We start from the raw sequence: 22,848 nt of genomic DNA on the forward strand, positions 1-22,848 counted from the left end.
ATTCATTCAGTTTTCTATTACATTGAAAATAAGTATATTTTATACTTCAGAAATTGAACAATAAGTTAATATAACAAAAAAGAAATTGAAATTTGAAGAAACATAGGGTCACTACTGAATAATAAAAAACATGTTAACAACTCATTGATTTTTTTTTTGCTAAAATAAGGTCATTCTCAAAAGTTGTAGTTTATTCTCTCCTATGAAGAAAATAATCTTTCAAAATCTTAGAACTTTTTTTTTTTTTTGGGTCCGGTCGTGAGGCCTGAACTCTGGGCCTGGGCGCTGTCCCTCAGCTCTTCAGCTCAAGGCTAGCGCTCTACCACTTGAGCCACAGCGCCACTTCCAGCTTTTTTCTTTTTGCTTATGTGGTGCTGAGGAATCGAACCCACTGAGCCACCTTTCCAGCCCAAAATCTTAGAACTCTAAAAATGAACATCTAACCATAACACAATATAAAGGTCATAGAATTTGGCACTAGATGAACCCGAGTTTGAAAGTCCATTATTTGTTTATGGAGTTTGTATTCCCTTAACAAATAAGTATTTAGTCACTTAGTCACAGTGAATGGGCAAAGAAATTTCTACCTCATAAAAGAGGTTGAGGGAATTAAATAATGTAACATAGATAACATAGCTAAAATAAAGCCTATTTAAATTAGTAATTTAAAATTTTCAGAAAATTCAGGGAGAAAGTTAAACCATTTAGTTGCTGGGCACGGGTGGCTCACACCTGTAATCATAGCTACTCAGGAGGTTGAGATCTGAGGATCGAGGTTCAAAGCCAGTCCAGGCAGTAAAGTCCATAAAACTCTTATCTCCAATTAACCAACAGAAAAGCGGAAGTGGCACTGTGGCTCAAGTAGCAGGGCACTAGCCTTGAGCTGAAGAGCTCAGGGACAGCGCCCAGGCCCAAAGTTCAAGCCCCACAACCAACAAAACACACACACACAAGCACACGTGCGCACACATACACACGCACACGCACACACACACACACACACACACACACAAACATTTAGTCAAAATTAATGTATTATAAACCAGGTGCTGGTAGCTCATGCCTGTAAAACTAGCTACTTAGGAGGCTGAGACCCAAGGATCGTGGTGTGAAGTCAGCCTGGGCAAGGTGAAACTCTTATTTCCAGTTAACCATCAAAGAGCTGGAAGTAGAGCTGTAGCTTAAGTAATAGAGCATTAGCCTTGAGCAAAAAAGCTCAGGGAGAGCACTTAGGCACTTAGTTTGAGCCCCAGGACTGGTACAGGAATGCCTGCATGCGCATGTGCACACACATACACATATGCACACACAATCAATTAATGTATTATGTAATCCAATGTGTTTCATGTGACAGATCAAACTTTTACCTTTTCCTTGAACAACCGAAACAACAAAAAAAAATCCTTTTCCTCCTCCTGTAGTGCTGGGGGATCAAACCCAGGGCGTCATGCTTGCTAAGCAAGTGTTCCATTACTAGGCTATACTCCAGCCCTATGTGGTTTGTTTAAACATCAAAGTCTTTCCTTTACATTTAGATCCAAAGAAAGAGACTTGAAAGAAATGATTTTGTTGTTGTAACATTACAAACATGCTACTTTACTGACTTCTTGAGGCATCAGATGATGCAAATCATTTGCCCTCAGGTTGTTTCTTTCTCAGTTCAAAGCATGATATTTAGTAATTAAGTATATATTTGTGAAAGAGAGCTAAAGAGGATAGAAAATACCACATGATTATAATATATTTTAAAACTTTCTGAGAAGAGGATAGTTTCACTTCTATTAAACTTGTCCAATTTGTTAAAACAAAGACACCAGTATCACTCACTCTTCTTTATTACTTTGTCATTTTGTTTCAGGATTAGTGTGAAGAACTAGAATTATCTTCTTATCACAATTAGGAGGTCTCACAATCTTACTCCAAGCCTGAAAATGTAAACTACCCAACAACTACCCAAACCTGAAAATGTAAACTACCCAACAACTACCCAAACCTGAAAATGTAAACTACCCAACAACTACCCAAACCTGAAAATGTAAACTACCCAACAACTACCCAAACCTGAAAATGTAAACTACCCAACAACTACGTTATGAGAATATTCATCTGCTGGTGGGGAAACGTCCCCCAGTCAAACAGGAAGCGAAAGTATTTTCCGGGTGTAATTGAATTGTAAAGCCACTGCTGAATCCTGTCATGAGAAACACTAATCCTTGATTACTCCATCTCCAGAGACCTTCCACAGCACTCTGTGATCAACTAGAGTACAATAAAGGGCACCACCTGCCAACTGTGAGTCTTCTCAGATCAAGATAAACAAGAAACATACACAAGATCATGTGCTAAAGAAATGACATTTTTCTTGATTTTGATGTTGGTCTCAATTTTAATTTTATTTTCTCTCTATATATTCATCATATACTGGGGAAAAAAACAAATATAGACTCTAAAGGTCAAGCAGCAAATTGTTTGGCACTGAAATAGCACTGGAGCTCAGGAAAAAAGGAGGAAGTCTCAGAGTTCAAGTATGTAGCTATGCTTTACTCAGGAACAGAAGGAGGGGATGCAGTTAAAGGTATTGGCAACAAAGTCCATTCCAGCAGCCATTTTCCCATCAGATCAGACATATTTCAATATTTTTGTAACTGGACTACTACACTACTGGATACCAGGCAGGGTAATAGGTCCCTGTGGAACTAGTGTCCGAATAGCTCTAAAATGGATCCATTCATCAACAATGCAATTGCATATCGAAGCTTGTTTCTAGAGATTTCTTCTGAAACTGTATTTTAAAAAATCAAACTGTTATTGGGATTTTACATGTTTTTTTTTTCAAATCAAGTCTGCTATTTATGTTAAAATGTTCATTTCAAAAAAAAAAAACAAGGGGCTGGGAAGGTGGCTCAGTGGTAGAGTGCTTGCCTTGCATGCATGAGGCCCTGAGTTCGATTCCTCAGCACCACATAAGCAAAAAGAAAAAAGCTGGAAGTGGCCTGTGGCTCGAGTGGTAGAGTGCTAGCCTTGAGCTAAAGAGCTGAGGGACAGCGCCCAGGCCCAGAGTTCAGGCCTCTTTTTAAAAATAAAAACAAAAAACAAAAACCCTTACATATCCTGAATAAGCTAACCTTTCCCATCTGGTTGAGATTCTAGGATATTTGGCTTCATCTTGTTCAGAGAAACAGAGCAGGCTCCCAGAACAATATGTTGCTAGGAAACCTTCCAAGCTTATTTATCTTGTGCTGTGGGGTGATACTGAGCATCTACCTGTAATTGGCACAATGGGAAATGGGAAAAAGGATGAGGGAGAGAGTGGCAGGAGAACTGATATGAAACTCTTGTTATTTATGAAGTAATAAAAAGAAAACGAGAGACTTCTGTTTTTAAAACTGCATTTCAGGAGTAAATAAAAATTGTATTTTGTTTTAAAGAATGGAATCTAAAGCTAAATCAAAAATTTTCACACTGGAGAAGAAATAAAGATGGAGAAAAACCTTCTTGTATAAGCACTGTGCTAAAATTGCAGAAACTTGAATCCTGTTTTGGTTTCTGTAGTAATGCTAGCAAAAGGAAAGTATCTGCAGAGATCCTATAATCCTAACTACTCAGGAGGCTGAAATCTGAGGATTGTAGTTCAAAGCCATCGGAGGCAGGAAAGTCTGTGACTCTTTTTTTTATTTATTTCTATTTTTATTTATTTTATTTATTTTTTATTGTGAAAATACTGTACAGAGGGGTTACAATTACATGAGCAAGATAATGAGTACATTTCTTATCAAGCATTGTAGTTTCCTCCTTAGTTTCCCCTTCCCATCCCATCCCCCCCCCCCCCCCCCCCCCACCAAAGTTGTATGTCTCATTGTTGCTATGGGTCCACCTGAATCCCTATTTAAACGGATTTGTTTTTCCCTTCCCCTCCACGAGTCGGGTGACTCTTATCTCCAATTAACTACCAGAAAACAGGAAATGGTTTTGTGGCTCAAGGGGTGGAGTGCTAACCTTGCACTGAAGAGCTCAAGGACAGCACCCAGGCCCAGAGTTCAAGCCCCACAACCAACATAAATATATAAATAAATAAAACCTTTTCAATATGGAGTTTTAATTCAAAGAACAAAAGGTGACTAAAACTGTTTGAATTGAAACAATGCTTTATCTGAGTATCAGTACCAATATATTATTTTTCCCCTTAAATTAAATCAATGCATTTGAAAGTGTATACTTGAAGAGGCATTCAAGGGATCACAACTCCTCTTAAATGTTTACCTAATTTCGGTCCTGTGAACATTTTTTGCTTTTCCAGCACTTCCTATTTGGTTAATTTCAGGAAATGTCCTAAAAAATTCACAAGTGTTTTATGAGTACAAATGATAAGGAGTACTACTAAGAAACAGTATTTAAAAAAAAAAATCATACAGGGCAAGGGATAAGCTTAGTGAGTAGAGCACTTGCCTAGGATGTATTATCACCATTTAAAAAAAATAAGACCAACCAACCAAACAACTAGAAAATAAAAGTGGATATCTAGCCTTTGCAAGTTATACTGTAATGAGTATGCCAGCAATCATTCAAATAGCCAGCCTAGCTCTGACATACTGGAGTTGAAAGTTACATCTTTGGAAAATAATATTTTAAGTTAAAACCAATTGTTTTGAATAGTGAGTTCATGCTGTTCTTTGTCCTCTTATTTAAACTTGTACTAAAAATATGTTATACCGAAATAGTAAGTGTTGAAGGGACATTTGGTGACTATCTAATGAAATCTCTTTCTTTTCTAAATAGTACTAGAATTTGAACTCACTCCTGTACACTTGCTAAGAAGGCACTCAATCACTTGAACAAAAGGCACTAAAACTTTTTATTTTAGATGTTGTTCAGATAGTATCTCCTGTTTTGTGCTCAGACTAGACTAGCTCAGTTCTCCTATGTATTATTTCCAGGCCACCATGTCTGGCTCTTTCTGTTGAGATAGGAATATTATTTCAGATATTAGGTGAACCCAGGGAAATTACATGTCATTAAATGAGGAGAACCATTCTGACTTTACTTGGGAGTGAGATATGAGTACTGCAGAAGAAACAAAGAAATCTGATGTTGGCATGAAGGTAGTGGCAGAGTTTCCTTGGCCAAAGAATGAATGACACTTCTACAAGCTGGAAATGTACTCTCCTAGGAGCCTCTAAACCAGGAATATGGTCTGAACAATATGAGGAACACTCATATTCTTCTGACCTACACATCTATAAAGTAATATACATGTCTTTTTAGCTACAAACCTTGTAACTGTTATAGCATGATAGGAAAGTCAAATAATAACTATTAATTGGACTTATGAAATGTTTCAAACAAAACATAGCTCAAAGTCTTAACCCTTTGGTTGAAAGCAAGATTAAAAAAAAATACACCTACTCTTCATTTAACTGACAGTAAAATACTGTGACCTGCTAAGTTTTATGTTATAAATACAAAGAAACCAAACTACACACAACATATACTAGACAAAAATCACTTGGTCTGGTAGACATGCAGAGTCACATGGTTCTTTGCTGCTGTTGCTACCATATCAATAATAGCAACTGGCTGTGATATTTGTTAATTTGCCATCAGTTCTTCCTAAGGATCAGGACAAACAATATCCGCTGGGATCTTCATTATGGTTTTAAAAAAATGTATTCCTTTTTAAAAATGCCTGTTCAGATTCTCTAAAATGATTTCATGCCCAGCATTTTGAAGGTTAAACTCAGTCTGCTAAATCAAAAGGGCTTTTTCATCTATTTGCCCTATGATCGCACCCAGTAGGTTATAGTTCCAAATCACTTTATTAACTTTATTAACTCCACTTCTGGTAATAGCCTCACCTGCTATTTATGGATGAAAGTAAGCCTTATTCAGCTTAGAAACAATAGAGAAAAGAGTCTAATACATTTAAGAAAAAGTGGAAAGAGAATGATCAGGCAGTATTAAACAGTGACTTTCAATAAGAGGAAAAGAAAAAGCACAGTAATTACTTGTCTTAGCCTTTAACTAGTTGTGCTCAGTCAGATTTGGGAGAAAATAATTACAATAGCATACCAGTTAATTGTTCCTTATAGGAAACACTTGGGATCAGAAATGCTTTGGATTTTGGTATATTTGGTACATTGTGGTATATTTGCAAATATATAGAGAGATATCATGGGTACTCAAGACTAACCAGGAAATTCATTTATGATTCATATATAAACACATAACAGGTGATCTTATACAATATTTTGACTGAGACCTGTTGTATAAAATCAGGTGTGTGTGTGGGGGGGGGGGGGAGGATTGGGTAAGGGGGGCGGGGGGAGGATGGTAAGGGATGGGAAGGGGAAACAAAGGAGGAGGCTACAATGCTTGATAAGAAATGTACTCATTATCTTGCCCATGTAATTGTAACCCCTCTGTACAGTATTTTCACAATAAAAAACAAAAAAATAAAAAAAAATCAGGTGTGGAATTTTCCATTTCTGGCTCAAAGAGTTTTATAATCTGTAGCGTTTAAGATTTAGTTTTCAGAGTAGGGATGCTGAACATGTACATCTAACTTTCCATTTTGATCAGCAGTGATTGGCATTAAGAAAAATATGAGATTATTCATATCAAAAATTTCCCTAATAGTTACATAGTGATAACTTGGAAAAATGGAAAGTAATTCTCCTAATAACCCTATTAGGCAAGGTATTAAGAATTTATAAAAAGGAAAATATTTTTCCCAAGGTTATGCAGCTGATAAATAGAGTTAAGAAGCTCTCCTCTTTAACTGGTGTGCTCTACTATCTCTGGGACCAGAAACCTAAGCCAGAGCACTTAAGAAGCTGACAGTCATAACTAGACAGAGTATCAAATGTGTCTAATTACCACACAGCTTCTTAAAGTGCAATAGAAGGTGATCATAAAAGATATAAGGGTGATCAAGAAGAAAATTTTTGGGGTGGGTCGGAGAGGAAGAAGTTGTCAAAATGACTGAGTTAGGTAAGCTTCCTCATCCCATTAAAAAATCCAGCATTTCCTCTGTGCTCAGAATGAACATTGATTCAGCAGTTAATTATAAAAGCTCTTTGGGGGATGGGGAGGTGAGATGAAGAATCTGTTTCTCTTATTTATGTATGTATGTATGTATGTATGTATGTCAGTCGTGGGGCTTGAACTCTGGGCCTGGGCGCTGTCCCTCAGCTCTTCAGCTCAAGGCTAGCGCTCTACCACTTTAGCCACAGTGCTACTTGCAGCTTTTTCTGTTTATGTGGTGCTGAGGAATCGAACCCAGGGCCTCTACCACTGTGCCACCTTCCCAGCCCCTGCTTCTCTATTTTAGAAATTTAAAAATAATTGATGAATGCAAATGGTAGAAAGGCACTCATTGTTTATTTAAAACAAAAATAAAAAGACTGGTAGACCCAGGTTAATATTTTCCAAAGAGCCTACAAAATGAACACAATAGGCCAAAGATACTATTATGTATCACTCGTGTTCACTACAGAAAATTTCTAAGAATGAATATAAATTATTCCATTTAGTGCGCTAATCATTCAATGAAGTAAAAAGAGATATGAAGTAAAGTGTCACATTTCTTAGAAATTAAGGGGGATCAGGGCTTTCAAGGTAGTCACAGTGACAGCAAGAATTTATCAAGATCTGGACACAAAGTGGATCAGTGGTGACTCAAGTTCTAATAGTTTAGTAGTTATAAGGGACTTGGGAAGAATTACACAGAAATCAAAAAAAGACATCTAAGGAGAGAGATTTTCAATGGATATATGTGAAAATGAACTAGGAAAATGGAAAGGATGAATGATGAAAAGGGAGAGATTGATGAAGATACACTATAACTGACTGTTGAATTGAAACCCTTTGTATAACTACTCTAAAAGATATTAAAAATAAATAAAATGTAAAAAAAGAAAACAGTTTCCTTCTTATCTCATATATTCTTGCTTCATATTTTAAGAATATCGATATTGGTGCCTACTTTATTACAGTGCAGGAACATCACTTTTTACAAAATGAATATAGATGCATTGGAGGGATAGACTCAAATGACTTTTACTGATAGGCATTCGCAATCAAAGACAATCTGAAAATAATTAGTCTGTGCTCTAAAGTAGACCTTTTCTTTGGTGGTACTGGAGTTTTTGAGCACAGGGCCTTCTGTTTGCTAAGCAGGCATACTACCACTTAAACTACAATTCCAATACTTGTTTCTCTTTTTTGGTGCTGGTACTAAGACTTGAACTCAGGGCCTTGGCTCTGTCCCTAGCTTTTTTGCTCAAGGCTCGTGCTTTACCACACCTCAATTTCCACTTTTTGGTAGTTAATTGAAGATAAGAATTTCACAGATGTTCCTGCCTGGGCTGGCTTCAAACTATGATCCTCAGATTTTAGTCTCCTGAGTTGCTAAGATTATAGGTATCAGCCATGAGCATTTGGCCCAATCTTTTCTTTTATCTTTAGGTTATTTTCCTAGATAAGATCTAGCATTTTTTTTTTTTTTTGCCAAGAGCAGGCCTCGAACCATGATCCCCTTGCCAATTTTATGACCTCCCTCTTACTTGGGACCCTAAGTATATACCACCATACTCACTTGGGGCCAGCCTTGAACTGTGTTCCTCTCCATTTCTGCCTGCTGAGAACTTGAGATTATAGGTGTTAGCCACATGCTGTCTACACTGGATATCTTTTAGTTCCCTTTACACCTCCAGATCCTCTCTTGTTCAGGCTTCTGTCCAATAGATGTAGCAATTTCAATGTAAAATTCAGAATCAAAAGGTCTGAGATGTGGTCAGCCATGTCTATTTTTAAAATGCTCCTCAGGCAATTCTGATATGTAGTCCATTAGATAACCATTGCAGTAAAATGCTGAGCACTAGGATGGAAGAAGTCAGAACCACCCTAGAAAGGCTTTTGTGAATTGGCCTATAATAACCAGTTTTCAGGGGAATATTCTAACTTTCAAATAGTCCATTTATTTAAAGAAAGGTTAAAAGAGATTAAATTTAAAAGATTAGAAAGGACTGAATAATATTCTAAATTATTTCAACAATCTCTCTGAGCATTTTAGATATAAGGACAAATTTTAAAGGTACAATCATACTCGTCAAGAACAATTAATTGAGCAATACAAATTCTCTTTGATACTGTCAGTAAAGTAGCTTTGGAATTAAATAGGATTGCATCTGAAACATTTCTCCACCAAATACTACCTATATAACTTCATAAGCAATTTAAGCATCCTCTTCAAAACTTCAACCTCTCTCTAGGGTTCTGGGGTTGGAAATCAGGGTCTTGCTCTTGTTAGACAGGTACTCTACTACTTGAACTATACCACCAGTCCTTTTTTTTTAACTATTTTTTTCAGATAGGGTCTTGCATTTTTGCCTAGGGTTGGCCTTGGAAAATGGATTCTCCTACCATGTTTTTTGTGTAGCTGTAATGACACACATAACACCATGCCTTGTAGGTTGAGATGGGGCCTCATTAGCTGTTGGTCTGGCTAGCCTTGAATGACAATAGTCCTGATCAGCTGGGATTCAGTTGTGGTTAAACTCAGTCTACTTCTTGTATTTTGTAAACGTCTTCTTAAACTGAGCACAGAAGTGACAGTACAGGGCTAATCACTCAACATACAGTTTAAGCCTTACCAAGATGAACTAGGTGTTAACTACTATAACTACTTACCAAACAAGTCTAAGACTTACTTACAAGTCTAAGTAACAAGCATAGGCACCATAATAATGACAGATTCAAGATATGAAAGCTAAAGCTTAAATTGTAATATTTACATAACTATTACCTACAGTGTCTGTTGTCTAACGAGTGTTGGGCTCTTCAACCCAGTTGCTCGGTTAGCCTTATCAGTAGCTATTGCAACTAACTGGGCTACTCAACGATGTATATGCCATTAATACTTCACTAGAAGCTAATGAACCTCAGATACCATAATGCCTTTTAAAAAAACAAACTACAATGTTTAATAGGAAATGTACTCATTACCTTGCTCTTCTAACTGTATCCCCTCTGTACAGTATTTTTACAATAAAAACATATTTAAAAAATAAAAATAAATAAGTAAAAAAAACCAAACTGAACAATTTTACCCTGATTTTTTTCTTGGAAAACTAGAAAAAAGAAGGTGAAATCGTTTCAGGAGTGGATAAATCAGAAGTTTAATACTGGGCAAAGCCTGCTTAAAATTCCATAAAGTCTTAAAGTGGGGAGACTAAAATGATTACTTTCTCCCCTTCAGACTTCTGACAAAAAGCAATGAGGACATAAATCAGCCAGGAGATTTACAGCCAAAAGCCAATTAACTTACAATACTAGACTCAGTAAGCATGTTAACATTTCTTTAGTCCTATATCTTCTTAGCTTATTTCCTAAACTTTTCTTTCTATTCCTACAGTAACTCATAAGTATATAAGTAATGCTAAGCACTTTTCAAAGCAGCAATTGCAGCTGCTGTGGGATAATAACTATTCCTTCCATTGGTTTTTAAATTTATTTATATTTTGCACATGAAAGAAAGAGGGGGAAAAGACATTTAGCCCAATTTGGGCTAAATTATGAAAACTGATTCCTTTTCTCCCTGCAAAATCAAGAAACAATGATAGCTTAGTATACAATATTGGATGTTCTTCTTTTTTTTGGGGGGGGGGGGGAGAAGGGCTTAATAGCTACTATAATATTCCAAGTAAAATTCCAATTTTTTTTTTTGGGGGGTCTGGTCGTGGGCCCTGAACTCTGGGCCTGGTCGCTGTCACTCAGCTCTTCAGCTCAAGGATAGCACTCTACCACTTGAGCCACAGCGCCACTTCCGGCTTTTTTTTTTCTGCTTATGTGGTACTGAGGAATCGAACCTAGGGCCTCAAGCATGCAAGGCGAGCGCTCTACCACTGAGCCACCTTCCCAGCCCTCCAATTATTATTTTTTTTTGGTCAGTCGTGGGGCCTGAACTCTGGGCCTGGGCACTGTCCCTCAGCTCTTCAGCTCAAGGCTAGTGCTCTATCACTTGAGCCACAGTGTCACTTCTGGCCTTTTCTGCTTATATGGTGCTCAGGAATTGAACCCAAGGCCTCACGCATGCAAGGCAAACACTCTACCACTGAGCCACCTTCCCAGCCCCCTAAATTCCAATTCTTAATGAGTTTTAGGTCTGAAATTTATCAATTGAAAATTTTAGTATCATTTTTGGAGGATGACAGAATGACAAGAGCCAGAAATTAAAATCATAAGATAGTATGCATGGTATGAAACCTGACTACATACTGAATAGTACTGATCTGGTTCCAGGGATTGAACTAATCAGATATAGTTCTGAACATGGGTTACAGAAAGCCACTACAACTGGACATTCAGAGCAAGCTAATCAAGCTTATTTAAAACTAGACAATGAGACAGAGAGAAAGAATTATGGGGAGCCAAGTAGGACATTATTTTCTATTAGAATCCAATGAAACACTTACAACAGTGTTTTGTTTTTTTTTTCTTCCACAGGATGCTAAGAGATCTGAAGCAGTCCTTTTATGTTGGTTGTTATTGGCAATTAGATCAAGAGTAGATACATCTCTCATTAAAAATAGCCAGAGTAGACAGAACCCTACAGACATTTATGCTATATGTATATGTAAATCTGTCTTTATAGAGATTCAACTTTACAATATCAGACTACCTGAGAAGGAGAGTTAGAAAGACAGAAAACCTAATGTATCCCAGAAACTCTGAAATTTTTAAAAATCATGTATTCACCAGGGCGTGGGGCTCATAGATGTGATACTAGATACTCAGAAGTCTGAGCTTTGAGGATCATGGTTCAAAGCCAGCCGGGACAGGAAAGACCTTGAGACTCTTATCTCCAATTAAACACCAATTAAGCCCTAAGGGGAGCTGTGTCTCAAGTGGTGGCCTTAAGCACAGAAGCTCAGGGACAGTGCTCAGGCTCTGAATTCAAGCCCTAGGACCAGTTTTCTCTCTCTCTCTCTCTCTCTCTCTCACACACACACACACACACACACACACACAAAATCATCTATTCACTTACTCATTCCACAACTATTCACTGAATATTTACTATGTAACAGGCATAGTCATCCTGGAAGAAATGTACATCACCCCAAAGAGCTTCTTGTTTAGTGAAGGAAATAATTGCTTAAATAAACATTGCACTTACGGAGTAAGTTGGTGCTCTGAAGGAGAAGTAAAGGTGGAGGGTGATTATAGTGGCTCTTACTTTAGTTGCTCCTCTGAGGAATGACAAGGAAGCCCAGTTCAAATAAGTCAACCAGTAAACAGTGGGGAGAAAAGAGCTCCAGCACAGAGAACAAAACATGGCGGGAAACCAGCTCGGGGAAGGAAGGAAAGGAGGCATTATTGAGGGATTGTAGCCTAGATGTTGGTGCAGAGTGAGGGAAGAGTTTCTAGAGCTAAGGAAGTCTGAGAAGCAATCAGCCCCAAGTCCCAGGCAAGCTCTAAGGAACCAACCTCACAAAATGCCTGCTACCTTCTCCTTCACAGTTACCCTCCATTACTGAATATCTGTTGTGCAGCTGAGGATTTGGCTCAGAGACATTTGCCTAGCACAGACAAGGTTAAGCCCAGGGTGCTACACAGTGACCCCACCTATACTGAGAGAAAGACAAAGATGCCAGTCTCAGCTCTTAAGTAGCTTATAAATAATCTTACAATTTAGTCAAATCCACTAAATTCTACAAGAAAATTATTAGCATCATTTGTGGGAGTGTCAAGTCATGAAGATTACTCACTTTGATAAGGAATGGAGAAAGCAGGCAGACCTACAAATTGCTTTGTTTCTGAAATCTATGCTATAATTGTTTCTCATTTATTTGTTTGTTTACTTATTGTTATACACACACACACAGCTTCAAATTGAGTAAAAATGACAACAAGAAAAAGAATTGTCCTCAAAAATAATTATCCATCATTATTATCTAGAGCCAGACTTGGAAGGAACAGCAATATGAAATACACTGGGGAATGAACTTTTGAAAGACAATGATAGATATACAACAGTACTCTCCTCTCATGACAGCATGAGCCTAATATTTCTTATAGGACATTAATAATATATTAAAGTTTATAACAAGTTCCTTGATGAAAGAATTATAAACTATCTTTGTACTGAACACAGCACATGACTTAGTGCCTTGCACACAGCTGACATCTGTTGAGTTAACGAGCACATATATGCACTCCCAAATACTTCAGGGAACAGATTCAGCAGTGAGTCACAGGGACAGGAGGAACCAAAGTGTGACTTCCCAGAATCCAATAAATTTGATGCTTATGGTTCTCAGGGAGGTGGTAGAAACTGTTCAAAACTGCATGATTTCTGTTACCCTCATGCTGTCGTGTTTAGGGGAAAAAATTAGGTAAAAATTTTACAAATCCATCAAGATATTTAGGATAGACTTGAAGGAGGAGCTAGCGTGTAAGTACTGTCATGCAGAGATTTTGCTATTAACCATTCAAAAAAGTGTGTGTGGTGTGTGTGTGTGTGTGAGACAGAGAGAGAGAGAGAGAGAGAGAGAGAGAGAGTTTTTGCTTTTAGGGAGCTTACAGATACTAGTATCGCTTTGAAGATAGACATACATGGGTTTCTTCCACACTACCAGGTAGGAGTCATCTTTGATTATGCTTAGACAACAAGCCTAAACAGTGGTCAACTTCAAGAGTCCTAATTCAAGACTTAGGCTGCTTGACTTGGCAGAACTTTGTTTGTTTGTTTGTTTTGGGTCCAGTCATGGGGCCTGAACTCTGGGCCTGGGCACTGTCCCTCAGCTCTTCACCTCAAGGCTAGCGCTCCACCACTTGAGCCACAGCGCCACTTCAGGCTTTTTTCTTTTTGCTTATGTGGTGCTGAGGAATCGAACCCGGGCCTCATGCATGCAGGCAAGCACTCTAACACTGAGCCACCTTCCCAGCCCTTGGCAGAACTTTATATATGTAATCCATCCAAGGTCAGAAGACCCTGTATAGTATTTCTGGCCAGTCAAGTTTACAATAATGTCTGATGACCTTTATGCCAATTAGAAAACCTGCCTGTAGGAGAAGGTAACAATGCTCACTATGAAATGTACTCATTACCCTGCTCATGCAACTGTAACCCCGCTGTACAAGATTTTTATATTAAAAAATTACAATAAAGAAGAAATCCTTCCTGTAGATTTACATGCAAGTAGGTTAAATTTACAGTAATTATCTCCTAATTAAGTTTTTCAGTGCCAAGCAACTACCTATATTAGAGTGCTACCCCTATTTCATATTAGTGCTTCAAATTTTACTTAACAGTGTATAAAATGAGACAAATACAGTCAGTATGAGCTAGAGTATTTCATGCAAATTACAGACAGTATTACAGTAGAGCAAGACTGTGAGAGGCACAGAGGGACCAGGCATTCCACATGAAGGGAGCAGATCATTGTTTTTCTTTTTTGCTTTCTACTTTCCATAAAGGAAACAGAAGAAAACTTCCACAGGTCAATGCATGGAGTTTCAAAATATTGAGCCTACTAACTATGCCAAGCAATTATGTTTTTCTGGATGAGGAGCTAGATGACCTGGCATAATAGGCTGGAAAGACGTATTGGAGCCAGACTACAGGTGATCTAGGTTGTCATTTGGCAAAAGCACAAACCTATTCTGGAAGTGAACCTATTCAGTGAAGGTGATAGCTCTGAAGTAAAAGACGTACATGGCCTTAACAGGTGTTTGCATTCTTAATATGGGAAGCAATTTGGAAATATTAAAGAACCTAAAAATGACTAAATATTTTTGAATTGTTTCATAGCTTCTAGGATTATGGCAGAATATTTGACATTAGAATTGTCTTTTAAAAGGAAATCTTGTTATTGTAATGTTAAAAAGTTATTGAGCCTTTAAAACAGGGGCTGGGAATGTAGCTCAGTGGTACAGTATTTGCTTACCATGATTGTGGCCCTGGGTTCAATTCCCATTACTGCAAATAAATGGATGAATGAAAAAATAAAACAATAAAACAGAACATTAAAGGCTCCACCTGATTTAAAAATGTTAATCTGGTAATGGAGTGGGTGCTAAATTTAATATAGAAAAAGAAACAGGTAACAACTGAAAGAATATTTAGGAAGTTATAAAAAAACAAACCATGAGCAAAAGCCTTGGTGAAGACAATAGAAGAGGAAAGGAAGAAACCTAAAAAAAAAAAAGAGACCTCTGTAAAGAAAGTCTTTCCTGTTCTTGCCTAACTTCAGTTAGGACAAATGATCCTCTTGCTTGGAATTTGTCTACATGACTCATTTAATAAGCACATGTCTGTGATGAACTTTTCCTGGTGTACAAATTTTCCTAAACCCACTAGGATGCCTTAAGGGAAAAAAAAAATCCCTACTTAAACTTGGTATCTACTTCAGCCTAACACAATTTGGACTGAATAGTTGGTAGGTACCTAAAATATTTAATCAAATAAGAATATTCTAAGTGTGTCATGGTTGAAATGGAATCTGTTAATTACCTACACTGCTAGAATAAAAGAGGCAGATTAAAGCTCTGCCCATATATTTTCCCCCGGTGTGGGTGATAACATGGAACTGCAAAGTGGAGACACAGAAATCTACCTGACATAGGATAGTTTTGTCTCCTAAATGAGAATTTGCAATAACCAATTAAAATAAATGGTGATTTTTTTCCAGATACGCTAGAAAAAGTCCATAATTACCTTTGGTCTGTGGAGTAACTGCTAAAATAATGTATTAAGAATGAGATTAAGTTTTTTTTTTTTTTTTTTTAATACTAGGCACTTGCAATGTTCCTTAAATCAGAACTTGTTTCTTTAATTGTGGAGGGAAAACCATGAGAATAAAACACTATTCATGTTAAATTCTTAACACATACAGTGACGTCCCAGCCGGGCGCTGTTGGCTCACGCCTGTAATCCTAGCTACTCAGGAGGCTGAGATCTGAGGATCGCGGTTCAAAGCCAGCCCGGGCAGGAGAGACCGTGAGACTCCTATCTCCAATAAACCCTCAGAAAACCGGAAGTGGCGCTGTAGCTTAAGTGGTAGAGCGCTCGCCTTGAGCTGAAGAGCTGAGGGACAACGCCCAGGCCCAGAGTTCAAGCCCCATGACCGACAAAAAAAAAAAAAAAAAAAAAAAATACATTGAATCAAAAAAAAAAATACAAAATACATTGAATTATAGTGACATCCCTTTAAAAAAAAGAAAAAAGATTTCTCATTGTGGAAAAAAGGTGAATCAAATGATGCTCTAAAAACGTACTGGAAACAATGTTGCATCTTTTTTTTCTTAATGTGTAGGGCAAATGAAATGAAAATATATTTTAAATTATGCTTGGACACACCCAGGTAAAAGAAGGCCCACGAGACCAGCTTGTTGTATGCTTTGCCCTGAGGTCTAGGTTTCTGGGGAGATATACACACCAAATGGCTACTCTCCTGGGGGTAGGATAACATTTCTATTCCTATTTCTGTGCAAACTGCATTTCAGTTCTCACCTCCCTTCTGTTCAGCCAGTCTCTCCCATTTCCATGGGAACAGGAGTTGAAAGACCTCCCCAGCAGCTGTAAGTAAAGCTAACTCACAGACTGCAGCTGTTTGAATGTCAGTTGAGAGCTGCAAATGACAGTTTATAGCTGCTGTTAAAATTTTTAAATGATGTTTTCCCTAATAAATTCCCCACTGTAATAATTTACTAAGGAAAACTGACTATATTGCTAGTGCAAAACCTAGCCTGTCGCTGTCTTTCAACATTCCAATATCATTTATAATTTTCAAAGGCACACCTGCAGTAGAGATGCAGTAAAATGAGAGTACAGTTGTCAAGCCCTTCTGCTGTCACCAACCACCTCTAAACGGAGGACATGGAAAAGATGCTGAGATGCTAATTAAACTGAGAATGGATGGAGAAAGGGAAATACTATTTGATTATGTATCTATGTATGTGTGTGGTGTGTGTGTGTTTTAGGGGTCAGTAAAAACTGGGGCTTGAACTCCTGGGCCTGGAGCTCTTGTTCTACCTGAGCTCAGTGTCCACTTTTAGTTTTGTGTTGGTTAATGGATGTTAAGAATCTGGCAGATTTTTCTGCCCAGGCTGGCTGCAAAAGACAATCCTCAGATCTCACCTCCCGAGTAGCTTGGATTATCGGCATGAGCCTCCAGTACCAGGCTTTATTTAATCATATTTTATTACAAAAAAAAAAAAAAAAAACTATGCCAAAATTATCTCTACACTAAGGGCTGGAACATCAAGTCTGCTGACTTGGCAAAGATTAACACTTGAGCTTTTGAGTGAATTCTTTAAACATACAGTACTGTTATTCAAACAACTTGGTGCAGAGTTTGCATAAAGGTATCCCTGTATTTATTTAGCTATTGAACTTGAAACAAAGACTGGCAAGAACTTACTTAATCTATTCTATTTCTCCTGAACATCAAAGGGCTGTAGAAGACACATATAAAATGGTTTGTGAGGAAAATGTATTATAATATTTTAGCTCCAGGGCAAATATTCTCATTGATAACCTAAAATTAATGCCATCATTTGAAACATGAAAAAGTTGAAAAAGAAAAAAAATTCTTTTCATTTCACATGTCCATAACTCAATTTTATCTTTTTTTTTGGGGGGGGGTCCGGTCATGGGGCCTGAACTCTGGGCCTGTGCGCTGTCCCTCAAGCTCTTCAGCTCAAGGCTAGCACTCTACCACTTGAGACACAACACCACTTCCGGCTTTTTTGCTTATGTGGTGTTGAGGAATCAAACCCAGGGCCTCAGACATGCAAGGCAAGCGCTCTACCACTGAGCCACCTTCCCAGCCCTCAATTTTATCTTTAAGGTTTTTTTTTTTTTAAAACTCTTTTTAGAAGAAACCCAAATTGTTCTCTTTAACTTAGCTTCAACTCACACATGCCTCAGGCAAACACAAATTCTATTGAATTTCTAATACAATTCAGCAAAATGGTGTCAGGAACATTAGCTAACAAGATAAAGTATTCTAATAGACTTTTTAAAGTCTAAATGAGCTCATTCTTACCACAATTTCCAAGGTGATATTTCCAAGACAAAAATATGAGAATATGGAGGAGCACTAAATTAGGATATCTAGTTTTCACTGTTGACAAAAGAAAAGTCTAGGCCTGTTTATTTCAAGAAAACGTATATTATGTACCTACTTATCAACTAGTGCCAGCTACTGGTAATACCATTATTTATAATTAAGAACTAGTTTTTAACTACTAGATATTTATTTTAATATGGTATTATTTTTGATAAACTACTTTAGTCTTACAAAAGAAATAAAGTGGCTCCATTCTTCACTACAACAAACCTCTATGAATATGAAGGTTATCCAAAGACAGTTTTGGAAATGTCACTTACAATATAATGTAGTATAACATATAAGGCGCAGATTATCACTTGAAAAATGAAAGTGATCTCTTAGAATCTAGGATGGATTATAAACATGGGACCAAAGTAACTTGTAAATTATGAAATTTTCTAATTCTCAATGAAGCTTCTTCTGTATCTTTTTATGAACAAATTTCTACTAGCAAAATATACAAAATAATTTAGTGTTTAGAGCATTTTGTTGCTATAAAGTATGCAGGTAGGTTTCATTAATATACAGGTTCATTAACACTAAAGTTCATTAACAAAGATGGAAACTACTGGGAAACTGCAAGTTAAAGAACATTTCAATTTAATCCAACATGCTTTTTTCCTGCTAAAATTCATCATCTCTTTAGATTTGACATTTTTATCAATTTCATTTTCAGTACTATACTCTGTGCTAAAGACCAAAGACACTGGGCTAATGACAACTTTTTCCTTACCCAGCACACAAGACTTTTACAAAATGTTACAGTGTCATGGTTCTTAAGAAAATCTCACAAAAATGTTGAAATGATAAGTATATACAGTGTATTCAAAAAAAATTCTAATGTTTTCATAATTTTTCAATGTTAATGATTTTCTATAATTAATTGTAAGAGATTATACATACAGATACATAGAGACAAGACACAGTTAAGCTACAGTCCACTTTAAATGACTTACTTTATATCCTAGACTTCGTAAATGTAAGAATGCAGTTATTTGTTGTTGTAGTCTACAAGAGGTCTAAAGAGGTCTGAGTTCAATACCTAGACATTCTCAAAACTAAATAGTTTTGAATTTAGGAACTGAGAATTCCAATACATTTATAAAAATAATCTATGATAATGATAGGAAAATACTTACTAGAGAATTAAGAAAATGAAAAATCAGAACTATCAACCAATATTTCCTTTTGGTTTTTCTTGTTTTTATAAAGGCAAGGTACAGAGAGGTTACAGTTTTACAATTATCTCCCACTCATCTTTTAAGAAAGAAATCTATTAACAGAACCTTGAATTTGACTGGAAAGCATTTTTTCATTCAGGTACTATGTCATATTATCCCTTTTTGCTGACACAAGAGCCAGATTTATGTGGGATATATCTGGCTCTGGAATCTAGCTAATCCAGTTGAGGTGAAAGTTACACTAAACTTGACTTTGCTCTGTTCTCTATAAACACAGTTTTCATTATGTACTCATGCCACTCAAGAAAGAAGTAAGACTTCTGGATAAATTGTTCCACCTCACAGCCTGTTTTATCCACATAAGGTAAGGTTCTAGGTCTATATAGACATCAAACTTCTGATGCAGATTTGTGATATTATAAAAAATATAGTTCATTAATAATACACTTTTTCATCAGATGTGAGAGTGAAGTAAGTAACAACAATATAACTTCCAGGGCTTTGATACTGATGAAACCATCTTTGATTCCTACTCCAAGTGTTCCTATTAAGCCTTAAAAAAGTTTCTAAGCCAATCTGGGAGCCAGTGGCTCATGCCTATACCCAGGAGGCTAAGATTTTTGGATTGTGATTCGAAGCCAGCCCAAGCACAAAAGTCCCCTTAAGACTCTTATCTCCAACTAAAACAAACAAACAAAAAAAACAAAAAAAAAAAAACCAGAAATGGTGCTGTGGCTCAAGAGGTAGGACCCTAGCCTCAAGCACAAAGAGGCTCAGGGACAGTGCCCAGGCCCTTAGAGTTCAAGTCCCACAACCAACAAAAAGAAAAGTTTCTAAGCCAGGGGCTGGGAAGTTGGCTCAGTGGTAAAGCGCTTGCCTTGCATGCATGAGGCCCTGGGTTTGATTCCTCAGCACCACATAAGCAAAAAGAAAAAAGCCAGAAGTGGTGCTGTGGCTTGAGTGGTAGAGCGCTAGCCTTGAGCTGAAGAGCTGAGGGACAGCGCCCAGGCCCAGAGTTCAGGCCCCACGACCCGACCCAAAAAAAAAAAAAGTTTCTAAGCCAAAAAGGGATATAGAAATTAAATTCCTTGATTTTTCTCTAGATGAATGGATTGGGATTTCTGTGGACAATAGAGTGAACACTAAAGTGCTACTGAACCAGATGGCTCTAAATTCTTAAGAATAAAGTCCCAAGGCCTTAACACTTATGAGTCTTCCATATGCCATAATTAACCTAGATACATTATGGAATACGAAGTGGCGACTCCCAAGCATGAGTATCAATCATTAGTATGTCTCAGAATCATGTGGAAGGGTTGTTAAAACATTGACTACAGGACCCCATTTCCAGAATTTCTGATTCAGTAGGTCTGAGATGGAGGCCAAGAATTTCAAGGGGCTGTTGTTGCTCTGGATCTAGGGACAACTCTTGGAGCTCTGCTCTAGTTTCTTCCTTTAGAGTGAATTCCATGCATTTCATTTTTAAAGTTTGTCTTATTTTGTTTGTCTGACATATAGTTTTACTATGGTTTCCCACACTGGCCACAAACTCTTGTGTTCAAATGAGCCTCTTGTTTTAGCCTTTGGAGGAGCTGGGACTACATGTATGCCTCACCATGCCCAGCTTCTACAGTGTGTGTGTGTGTGTGTGTGCTAGTACCATGCCCAGCTTCCAGAAGGTGTGTGTGTGTGTGTATATGTGTGGTCTTTGATTTATGATTGTCCTGGGACTTGAATTCTAGGCCTAGGTGCTGTCCCTGAGCTTTTTTGTTCAAGGCTAGTTCTTTACCACTTTGAGCCACAGCTCTACTCATAGCTTTTTTGTTGATTAATTAGAGATAGACTTACAGACTTTCCTGTCCAGAGCTATCTTCAAGCTGAGATCTAGATCTCATCTTTCTGAGTAGTTAGGATTACAGTTATGAGCCACTGGCACCCAGCTGTACAGTATATTCTTAAGTACTCTTCAATCATCCTATTTTCCTTTGTATTAAAATCCAGGAAAAAAAGATTGTAGGTGACTGGTACTGAAGATGTGAGCACAACAACCATGCAAAAGGATAAATATACACACCCTTTATGGTGTGCCAGAGCACAGCAAAGGCAATTAGAGCATTCACATGGAGTAGTATTCTGACATGGGTGTGTCAGGGACCAAGGCGAATAAGAAAAGTATCTACATAATTCAGGAGAGAAGAAATGACAAGCCTTGTCATGTACCTGAGAACTCACCAAATAAGGACTCAGATTTCTCACTGTTCAGAAAAGGGAGTTATAATAATAGAGACCACATCAGGATTAGCTTTTGTGGTATTGGGCAGAAAGTAGAAGCAACAATATAAAGAGTCCAAAAGCCTATAGCTAGAAAAATACATGACATTTTCATGGGAGAGTACTTTAAAATTATACAACTCTTCCATTCCTAGTCAAATGATCAGAGAAAGAGCCAGCATTACCAGTAATGAAGCAAATTAAAATTATGCTCATTTGAGAATAGATCTTATGAGAAAAATCACTGAATCACCTGTATGATATTCCAGCAGGACATATATCCTAAGTCTAGTGATGAGGAACCAGCAGATGAACTCAAATACAGAGATATTTCACTAAGTAACTGGCTTGAACTCTTGAAATGTATTAACATTGAAAGTTCAAGAAAAATCAAGAAACTGTTCCAGATTGGTGACAGTTAACGTCTTACATTAAGAAGGACAAGTTCTAGATGTCATCTTGAGGTCCTCCCTTGTTTACTCATTCTACCCTGTGTACTACCTTGTTATCAATGATCCAGAACTTAGTGAGTTGAAGGGTTTTGAGCAAATATAGCTCACATCTTCCTACACTGGCAAATAACTACATACAAAAAAAACAAGAAACACCATCACTATTACCAACAAAAACAAAAAATATAGTAATAATATATTATTGTCTAATATATATAACATTATACAATGTATATGTACTATAATATACTATATATACAGTTATATGTACAATGATACATTATTGTATATAATAATAATTTAAATATTACTTTAATGGTTAAAAAAAAGCTAGTCTCAAAAATCAATGCTTAGATACAAACAGGAAGCAGACAAATATATTCAGCAAGAGGCCAGCACATACAGCCTTTCACTTCATATTTCTGTCACTTTATTTTAGGAGTAACCAGAAAGTAATAAAAACCAACACATGGAAAAAATGAAGTTAAATACTATTGGGGCCTTCTGGTATAAAATAGATATCATCTTTTTACTTTGTGCTGTTATTAGAAGACTGATAGCTAGTGGTAAATATCCATCTAAAGGGTCACTGGTTTATTTGGACTTAAGATGGCTGTTGCCTGCCAAACATCTGAATTTGATAAAAAAAAATCTTAATGTATAGAAATACCATAATGAATTCCTTTTATGCAAGTAAAATATGTTAATAAAAAAATCCTTAAAATCTTTCATTAAGAAATGAAACAGAGGGGCTGGGAAGGTGGCTCAGTGGTAGAGCGCTTGCCTTGCATGCCTGAGGCCCTGGGTTCAATTCCTCAGCACCACATA

The 22,848-nt window shown here is 37.2% G+C and overlaps 1 protein-coding gene and 1 non-coding gene across 15 annotated transcripts in view; one reads left to right on the top strand and one right to left on the bottom strand.

Moving 5' to 3' along the window:
• Nucleotides 1-22,848, bottom strand: part of Rabgap1l (RAB GTPase activating protein 1 like) — a 466,677-nt gene that overhangs the window by 29,715 nt on the left and 414,114 nt on the right. The window lies entirely within an intron of this gene.
• On the top strand, nucleotides 3,490-3,632 carry LOC122104039. The gene has a single exon (XR_006146871.1). It is a non-coding gene; the product is annotated as a small nucleolar RNA SNORA81 (small nucleolar RNA).

Source organism: Dipodomys spectabilis, unplaced genomic scaffold (assembly GCF_019054845.1).
Source record: "Dipodomys spectabilis isolate Male_0828 unplaced genomic scaffold, ASM1905484v1 ptg000019l, whole genome shotgun sequence".
In the NCBI taxonomy this organism is placed as follows: domain Eukaryota; kingdom Metazoa; phylum Chordata; class Mammalia; order Rodentia; family Heteromyidae; genus Dipodomys; species Dipodomys spectabilis.